Raw genomic sequence first — 10,039 nt, forward strand, 5'->3', positions numbered from 1 at the left:
CTCATCTGCTCAGTTCTCACAGTGAGACAGACTTTACAGCCTTAATGTCCAGACTGTGTTGTCACCATAGCAACTAACACTTAAAATTCCATAATCCAAGCCAAATTACCATGACAAACAGAGGAAGGACCGTTCTGTCCATTCATGTTCTGTGGTTTGTCCCTGCTGCCCCATGACTGGCTGTTAATGAAGTTAATTGTCATGGATCAGTTACCATCATCAGCCCAGTAAAGTTATTTTTAGGATCGGTCCAATGCCTTTCCCGTAATTGGCAGTAGATAATGTTAGTTCTGTAGCTGTTTCATTAAAGAAGTGATGTTAGTTGGACTTGTGCTGCACTGCCTGCATCTCCGCCCAAAAACATTTTGTCAGTATGGACAGCTCGGTGTCAGAAGTCCTTCGATCCTTACGAACAAGGAGAGAAACCTAACTATGAAATCTCAGACGTTCGACTGAAGGAACGGAGTGTGCTGCTGTTTGTGAACGGATGGAGCGACAGTCTGGGTTCAGTTCCCTTTCGCTTCAGTCCGTCTCGTCTTTGTCAGAGAAGGTTGTCGAGCCTAACCTGCTGACAAACGAGTGCTTTAGTATTAGTGTCTTTAACCTTTATTTATCCAGGGAAGGTCCAGGCTCTTTTCCAGCTCCCTGCTTCACATTCATGCAGTTCAGATTTGCTACGTTCACATTACAGGCTTTAACGCTCAATTCCCATATTTTACTCACATCTGATTTTTTTGTCTGAACTGTTCTCATTCATGTTTGAACAGTGACCTATCTGACATCAGTATGAACCAGACCTTCACCGTGAAGCGGCCCGCATGCGCTAATGTGAGACGGGAAATCTTGGAAGTGAAATTCTGGTCCAAGCGTTTAATTTTAAGGAATATTTGCCGTGGAGTTCCAATGAGACTTAAGTCTGCTGATGAAGAGAACTTCCATGTTGTTGTTGTTGGGACTCCGCCCACATTTTCCCTAGTCGGGATTCAAGCTCACAACCCTCAGGTCACAAGCTCGACTCTCCCTCCAGTCTCTTCTCCCAGTTAAACCTGATGGAGCCGGAGAGAGAGAGCGAGCCTCAGCCTGCTGTTCCTGGATCTGCTGTTACAGACTGGAGGAGTTTGGTTTGTTCTCAGTCTGCTGTATTATCTAAAACATGCTCAATAAGGGATTTATATTATAGCTGCTAGCGTTACATATCATACTAAAGTGTTATTTTTATGTTTGTTTGTTTTTTCATGGATTTTAGCCACTTTAATGATACAAGTTTTACTGCATAACTAAATGCTCTGGCACATTGTGGACTTGATTTCCAGTTCTGATCTTCTTGTGTCTAAATGGAGAGAAAACAGAATCAGACGGACATGGGCTCCGTTCACACTGCAGGCCTTCTGCTCACATCTGATATTTATGATGACTGTTCATATCTATCGTAGGATGTAACCCATATCCCATAATAATATGAACTGACAGCAGTAACGATAACAAAAGACGTCACGTCCGTTCTTGTCTCCAACACGGATTGGTTTCTGCATGTAAAGCCTTCTGGTTTTGACTGAATTGAAGCGTCTCCCCCAAACACCGGTTAAAAATACGACAGCTGTCTCAGGTGGATGATGTCAGGTTTACTTGTTGTCACGGCAACGCTGACAGAGTCTGATTTGAGTGTCCGAATACAAGTCGTGTGTAAGGTTCTCATGTCTCGGGAGCCGATCTCGTCCCGTATATCCGTGTGGTCCGGACGGGAATTTAAAAAACTGAGACTCCATGCAGCTTTTTACCGATCTGAGTCACATGAAGGAAAAATCAGCTGCAGTGTGAACAGGTCTTTGCCACCGAGACTCCTTTCAAACCAGAGCAGCGGATCTGGTTTTGAACTCTGTGTGGTTCTGGTGTTTACATCGCTGTCGGAACAGGAAACGAATCAGGCTCCATGTAGTTTCTGCCTGTTCAGACCACAGGAGACGATTCACAACTCACATCTGCTTTTATTCTTCGAGTTCAAGGGATATACTAAGAGTTTGACCTGGACTGGTTGGTGCTGACACATTAGAAGGCAGTTACACAATACAGGACTAAACAGGACCTCATAAGACAGTAGAGTAAAGAAAACACCCAGCAGCTGTAGTCAGATGGACTGCAGAGCTACAGTCAGATCATGGTTGGTGTCGGCAGCCGCTCTGTGGCTCAGAGACAAGTTAGACTCCCATGTGTTTTCTTTGAGGTTTCAGACAGGAGAAGACCAAAAGCTTCACATTTTGAAAAGCCATCATATCCATATCCGATGTGACCAAACCTTTACCAAGGAACAAAGATGAACAGAGTCTCCGGAGGGTTTTTTGGGGGGGAAAGTCAGAGCAGAAACCTCCAGGAAACACATCCTGGTCCGTCCCAGGTCAGACACCCAGGAGGAGAGATGACATGCAGCAAAGGGTTAAACATCCAGCTCCACGGGTCACAGAGTCCAGAAACCTCTTCTCTGGTTTAACCAGGCTGATCCTCTGTTAGGACTCTACTGGACCAACAGACTTCAGAGAGGGAACCAGACCTAAAACAGAATTCACATATCGCTGCTGCTGGGTAAAAACTAGGCTTGGGCAATATCCAAAATGTAATATCGTCATGCTGTCCCGCCAAAATATTGCGATATACAATATTATCGCGTGGTTAACAGCCTAGAAGTTTGATCTTACTATTTAAGAAGGAAACGACGGTCATTGGGGGGGGGGGGGGGGGGGGATTTGACATCCTAGTAAAACTCTTATTACTTCCATTTATGAAGGTCATGTATGTGTTGAGTTTCATGAGCCTTGGACCCTTGAAACTTGTTGAAACTGCAGTGTATACTTTGTAAACCACATGGCGGTCGATGAGAAGATGAAACCTGTTTCTCAGACCTGAACAGAACCAGAACATGCAGCTCAGCACAGCGTCCTCTCTTCTTCTTCTTCTTCTTCTCTCAGATCAAACTGTCATGGATCATAATGTGAATTCTGGTTTAGGGCGGATTTCCCTCTTTGTTGTTCAGACATTTCATTCCAGAGACTGTTACTAATGTGATGCTATTGCACAATAAAATGAGTCTTAATTCATGTTGTTGAGTTTCTCTTTTATGAGCCTCAAGTCTGTAGTTTCTGCAGAGAAAGCAGAGCCTGTCAGTGAAGGAAAAATGTCAAGACTCACTTTGAGCGGTAACTCGTGTCCGGAGCTGCTGGAAATCCACTGGTGCCTGAATTATGGACGTGAATTTGTTCTGAAACACCAGTCATGTTTTTAAAGGGAAACAAAGTCACCAGATTTTCATTGCTCAAGATTAAAAAACAAAAAAACAAAACATAATCACATCCTCTAATGTTTCTTCAGGATGGCTCAGAACTTCAATAACAAATCTTACTTTTTAGTCAGTCGGTGTCACATCTTTCAAAGGGTAGAGATCTCATCCCTGATTGGTTGGCTGGTTGGCGTCGTCTCACCAGGAGGCACAGAGGGCCGAGGGCCTGCTGGTTTTCTTCCAACCAGGGTCGGGGGCGATTAATAAATGAACTCATCAATTTAAATTCAACTGAGGAATTGGAATTTGAAAAAATCTACAGGAAACTGCATTGGAATTGAATTGGAATTTCAGGAGTTTTGATTCATTCACACAAATGAAGAGACAGTCGAGGAGTTCAACATGAAGATACAACGCTTTAATTCAGGAGAGATTTCTTGTTTTTTTAAGGCAAAGACCCAAAACCTTTCCTGTGATCCAGACCGAGGCCTCCGACCCACCTGACATCAAATTCAAGGACTCCTTTGGGGAGATTCCAGGCAGGTTTGGGGTGAGACATCATCACATTGGTCAGAATTAAACATCACATCCTTGTCTCTATTAAAACACAAGGCAACCCATTTCAAAACTGACAAGGATTTTCAGGCCTGTGGAAAACCTGCTACAGTTAAAGAAACGCTGCGTTAAGGCAAAGAATACATGAAAAATAAACTTCAGCTGGGAACCAACCAGCTTCTGTTCTAAAAACCAAACTGACTGACTGGTTAAACAGTGTGTCGAGCCCAAGCCAACGGTGCTAAGGTAGGTCGTATGATTGCGAGAATAAATAGGTTTTGAGTCCAGATTTGAAGATTTCGACAGAATTAGCTTCCCTGACTGTAAGAGGTAGCTGGTTCCAGAGACAGGAGCTCGGTAGGAGAACGCTCTACTGCCTGCTGATTTTTTCTTGATTCTAGGGACAGTAAGGTAGCCAGCGTCCTGCGATCGGAGGGCACGAGGGGGAATATAAGGGATGATGAGGTCGGATAGATACGATGGTGCAAGCCCATGTAACGATTTATAAGCTAACAGAAGCACCTTAAAGTCAGATCTGGCTTGAATTGGGAGCCAGTGAAGGGAGGTTAGGATTGGAGTAATGTGGTCAAATTTTCTAGTTCTGGTTAGTATTCTGGCGGCAGCATTTTGCACGAGTTGTAGTTTTTTAATACTGCAGTTAGGTAGGCCAGAGAGTAAGACATTACAATAATCGAGTCTTGATGAAACAAAAGCGTGAATTAAAGTTTCAGCATCCGTCGTATTTAGCAGGGAGCGAATTTTTGAGATATTGCAAAGGTGGAAAAATGCTATCTTAGTGATTTCCTTAATGTAAGCATCGAAAGAGAGAGCTGAGTCAAAAGTAACGCCAAGGTTTTTAACTGTGGGACTCTGGGTAAATCCCCAAAGTTTAGAGAAAGCTCTGCAACAAGAGGCAGATGGGTTTTTGGGCCAACAACTAGCATCTCCGTTTTGTTGGCATTTAGTCGCAAGAAGTTTTGTGACATCCAATTTGTGACAGCGATTAGGCATAATTCTAGGTTTGTAAGTTGTGAACGGTCGTCAGGTCTAATTGGTATGTAAATTTGAGTATCGTCCGCGTAACAGTGAAATGTAATACCGTAGCTGCGGTAAATTTCACCAAGAGGTAGCATGTAAATGGAGAAAAGCAGAGGCCCCAGCACAGAGCCCTGCGGTACGCCAAAGTTAACTTTAGAGTATTCAGATATAGTATTTTTATGTGAGACACAATGCGTTCTATCAGATAGGTAGGAATTTAGCCAGGAAAGCGCAGAGTCGCGGATGCCAACGTGGCTTGCTAGGCGGTTTAAGAGAATATTATGATCGACTGTATCGACTCACTCAAATCAAGTAGGATAAGAACAGAAGAGTCGGAATCTGAGGCGAGGAGTAGGTCGTTTACCACTTTTGTGAGAGCAGTCTCAGTGCTATGGAGAGACATAAAGCCAGATTGAAAGGGTTCGAAGAGAATATTACTCGAGAGGTAGTCGGTTAGTTGGGTAGAAACTATTCTTTCCAAGACTTTAGAGAGGAAGGGGAGATTGGAGATTGGTCTAAAGTTATTAAGAACATCAGGATCGAGGTTACGCCAGAGGAGAGAGAGGTGTTAATGATATTGAGTAGGGAGGGGCCTAATATTGGGAGAAATTCCTTAACCAATTTAGCAGGAAGAGGGTCAGATAAGCTGGTTGTGGATTTAGAGGAAAGTATTAATTTAGAGAAGGTGTCTAAGGAGACAGTCTCAAATTGCGAGAGTACGGCGGTGGTCTCTAATGCGTCTAATGCACGATTAGGAGAGGGATCAACGCCTTCGGTGGGTAAAGAATTGCTAATCTCATCTCTAATACAGTCGATTTTGTGATTGAAGAAATTAAGAAAGTCATTTGCAGTAAATTGAGAGCTCGCTACAGGGGAGGGTTTGCAAGTAAGTTTTGCTACCGTGTCAAATAGAAACTTGGGGTTATCTTTATTAGTGTTAATAAGATCTGAGTAGTAGGAGGCCCTAGCGGCGGAGAGCGTACGCTTGTAAATCATTCGGCTATCGCTCCAAGCTAGCCGAAAAACCTCAAGTTTGGATGAGCGCCATTTGCGTTCCAGCTTTCTACACGCCTGTTTTTATGCACGAGTTTCATCAGTAAACCAAGGCGACGGTTTCTTTAGACGGCGGGTCTTTATGAGTAGGAGCGCAACAGAGTCAAGCGAGTCAGTTAGAATAGAGTTGAAGTTATCCGTGAACTCGTCGAGGGAACCGATTCGTTCTGGGAGAGAGGCAAGAGTTTTAGGTAGGAGATCAGCGAGTTTTGCAGTTGTGGAAGTATCAATACGGCGGATGCTGTAGGTATCAACTAGATTTGAATGTCGACCAGGCAGGACAATTTGAAATTTAATGAGATAATGATCTGATAATGCCGGTGGATACGGCAAAACTACTAAGTCTGAAATGTTAATACAACGAGCGAGGACTAGATCAAGAGTATTGCTGTTAGAATGGGTCTGTTCGTGAACCAACTGCGTAAAGCCAAAGTGTCAATTAGGGACGAAAAAGCTTTGCTATGTGGATTAGTTTTACAATTTAGATGAATATTGAAATCACCGATAATTAGGATGTTATCCGTACGAATTACAAGGTCAGAGAGAAAATTGGAAAATTCTTCTAAAAAAGATGAATAGGGCCCAGGAGGCAATAAAGGATGATTAGGTAGAAAGGCAGGATACCAGAGTGGTTGAGGCCCATGCTAATTAGAATGGACGGGCGCATAGTGAGCATCTCACAAGATGAGAGTTTATTACTTAGATCTGGTGAAAGGTTCAGACTCGAATTGAAGATTAGGTCAACGCCCCCACCTTTCTTCGATGTCCGAGCGACATGCGAAAGGTTCAGACTCGAATTGAAGATTAGGTCAACGTCCCCACCTTTCTTAGATGTCCGAGCGACATGCGAGTTGGTGAAGTTAGAGGGGGAAGCTTCAATTAATGGAAGAACATCATTTGGCTTTAGCCAGGTTTCACATAATCCCATTATGTCAATACTATGTTCTTCCGCCAGACTGACTTCCTCCACTGCAGAAAGGCTGGAACACACTCAGCAGGACGGACACTTCCTTTTCCTCAACCACTTTTTGTCTTTATTCAGTTTTTTGAGTTACAAAGAACAAAAATCAAAACAGAGAAAATATAAAAATTCAGCTGTATAACACTGTTCTCTTTAAAAAGCCAATTTTAGTAGAAAAAGTAGAAAAGTTTTAGGTCTGAGCTCTTAAATGGGTTTCTTGGGCCCTGAGCTCATCAAGATCGGACCATGCAAACTTTTAATTCAAGAAAAATCTTCAACTAAAAAAATGAGAAAGTTGAAGTTACACAAGGTGTTTACAGGACAGAAGTGATAAGTAACAAAATGAATAATAACAAAATAAAGCAATACACAAATGAGTGTTGTAGATGTGTTTAGCATTTAGCTGACAGTCTTATCCAGACCTGGGTCGGACCAAAACCACCAGACCGTCTCCTCTCTCCTCTCCTGTGTGGTAAAGTCGGTGGAGGTTCGGACCGTCACAGCCAGTCAGTACAAACACTCATGAAGATGAACGATAGACTCTTTCAAATCTTTTCACAAGTTTGCTTTTCCTTCCCAAGTCTGCTGACTGAAGCTTCACACAACATCACAACACTAAGCTTACACATCTAAATCAATACATTTGAAGCACATAATGATCTATTGTACAGAGATTTAAAAAGAGAAACAAGCTTTCCAGCCTCAGATCTGCAGGCTGGTCTAAAAATCAAAGTTTCTCTGAAGGTAAAAGCCTCTTCTTCTGTTTTCAGTGTCTCTACCAACCAGTGGAAAGCCCTCCAGCTATGAGCTGCCAACACGTTGCTGCTGACCTGTGGAAACCTCTTATCTCCAAAACATCAACTTTTCAGGAATTAAGAAAAGCAGCTTTGTTTTTAGCTTGACCACCATGCAGTTTTGAGTTTAATTGGTTTAGAAAAGGTTTCATAAACTCAATGGTTGTAGAATTTTCTCAACCCATAGAGGAGCATGTGACACTTCAATTAAAATTAAAACAGGAAAATCACCAAACTGAGTTATGAGGTTTTTCCCCAACAGTGACAATATATGTTATATAGGAACAATATTTCAATTTGGCAGCCAAGCAAAATGACTAAATTGCTAAAATGACTTGTTACTTGCAGACGCAGCAAAAATAATTTCCTCAGGATCTTTATCACCAAGATTTGTAGACGAGCTTCTCTCCTCCCAGAGGAATGAATGGAGGCTGTAAACAGAGCAGGACTCCTGCTGTCTGTTGTCAAGCTTTCACCAACTGACATGGAGGTCAGTATATATGGTCTACCAAGGTGATGCACCACTGTTGACATGTTTGTTTTGCTCTGTTTTTATTCATTTCTTTATAGAGATTAGTATTTAATAGTTTCCTGTTGTTTTCTTCAGTTTCTGAATTGGACCCTGATGAATATAAATGTGACTCTTGTGTCTCTTTCTTCTTCACAATCCCTGAAGGCTTTCTCCACCTCTTCCACACCTCATATTGTAGATATTACTGTGACAATAAATGGACCTGAACTAATGGGAAAACTGATAAACTGAAAATAAATAAAATAAAAAAGTATTAAAGTCAGACTGAAATGACAATCTCAAAACAATTATCATCAATTTCTAAAACAGTATTTATGTCATAAGTATGTTTTTGTTCATTTTTGTCTTTGCTACACTCTAGAGCAGGGGTCCCCAAACTACGGCCCGCGGGCCGGATACGGCCCGCCTCCACATTTGGCCCGGCCCCTGAACAATACCAGAGACGCAGACCCCTGTCAAAGAGAGAACGGTATAATGGCGAAAATGTTAGGTAAGAGAAAAATTGATTCAGAATGCAGGGTATTTAACCTGCAGTGGACAAACGATTATTTTTTTGTTCAATGCAAAGAAAAGGCTGTTTGTCTCATCTGTCAAGAGGCGGTGGCGGTATTCAAAGAATACAATCTGCGCCGACACTATGAATCCCGTCACAAAGACGGTGGCCTAAAGGTTAGAGAAGCGAGCTTGTGACCAGAAGGTTGTCGGTTCAATCCCCCGGACCGGCAGGATAAATCTGGGTGGGGAAAGTGAAAAGCAGCGCTTGCCCCTCCCTCATTACCACCACTGAGGTGCCCTTGAGCAAGGCTCTTAACCCCAACCGCTCCAGTGGAGCTGCTCAGTGGCAGCAGATCAGACTGGTTGTACTGATCAGCTTCCAGGTGTGAATGTGATCAGGGCGTTCCTGAAAAAGAGAGCATTGCTCTCAGTGAAACTCCCCTGAATAAATAAAGGTTAAAAAAAAAAAAAAAAATGATAGCTTGCAAGGCCAAATGCGAGCAGACAAACTCTCAAAGCTAAAAAGTGGACTGTTATCTCAGCAGAATACATTTGTACGCCAAGCTAAGCTGAACCAGTCATCCGTTCGGGCCAGCTTTCGGGTTGCTCAACTGATAGCAAGCAGCGGTAAACCTTTCACTGATGGAGAGTTTGTCAAGACATGTATGAATGCTGTCGCGGAGGAGGTGTGTCCCGAAAAGAAAGATGTCTTTAATGCCGTGAGTCGCAAGAACTTTGAGAGACTGCTCATATGAGTCATTTAAGTGAGAGATTCTGCTCTGATAACTAAGCTAAACTTTTACCTGTTAAGATTGTGCACGGCACAACAGAAAGTTAATGTTCCATGGACTTTTTTTCTGTGAAGAGCCCAGAGAGGGTTATTTGGTTATTATTTATTTCATTAATAGTGTTATTATTTATTTCCTGACTTTTTTTCTGTGAAGAGCCCAGAGAGGGTTATTTGGTTATTATTTATTTCATTAATAGTGTTATTATTTATTTCCTGACTTTTTTTTCTGTGAAGAACCCAGAGAGGGTTATTTGGTTATGTGTGGCTTTCTGGAAAACAATAAATTTTTACGTTTAGGCACCCCTGCGATCGTCACACTTTTTCTCTTACAAACTGACCCCGGCCCCCCATCAGAGAAGGGAAAAGTTATGTGGCCCTCACAGGAAAAAGTTTGAGACCCATGCTCTAGAGACTCTCAGTTTGACAGGGACTGTTGTCATGAATATTCACATCAAGGAGTCATAACTGTGATCTGATTTGCTGTGAGCCTTCACTGCTGACAGCTGATTGGCTGCATTTTAGTGATGCTGATGGACAGACAGTCAACACCTGC

This window comes from Centroberyx gerrardi, chromosome 6, assembly GCF_048128805.1.
Source record: "Centroberyx gerrardi isolate f3 chromosome 6, fCenGer3.hap1.cur.20231027, whole genome shotgun sequence".
Classification (NCBI taxonomy): Eukaryota; Metazoa; Chordata; class Actinopteri; order Beryciformes; family Berycidae; genus Centroberyx; species Centroberyx gerrardi.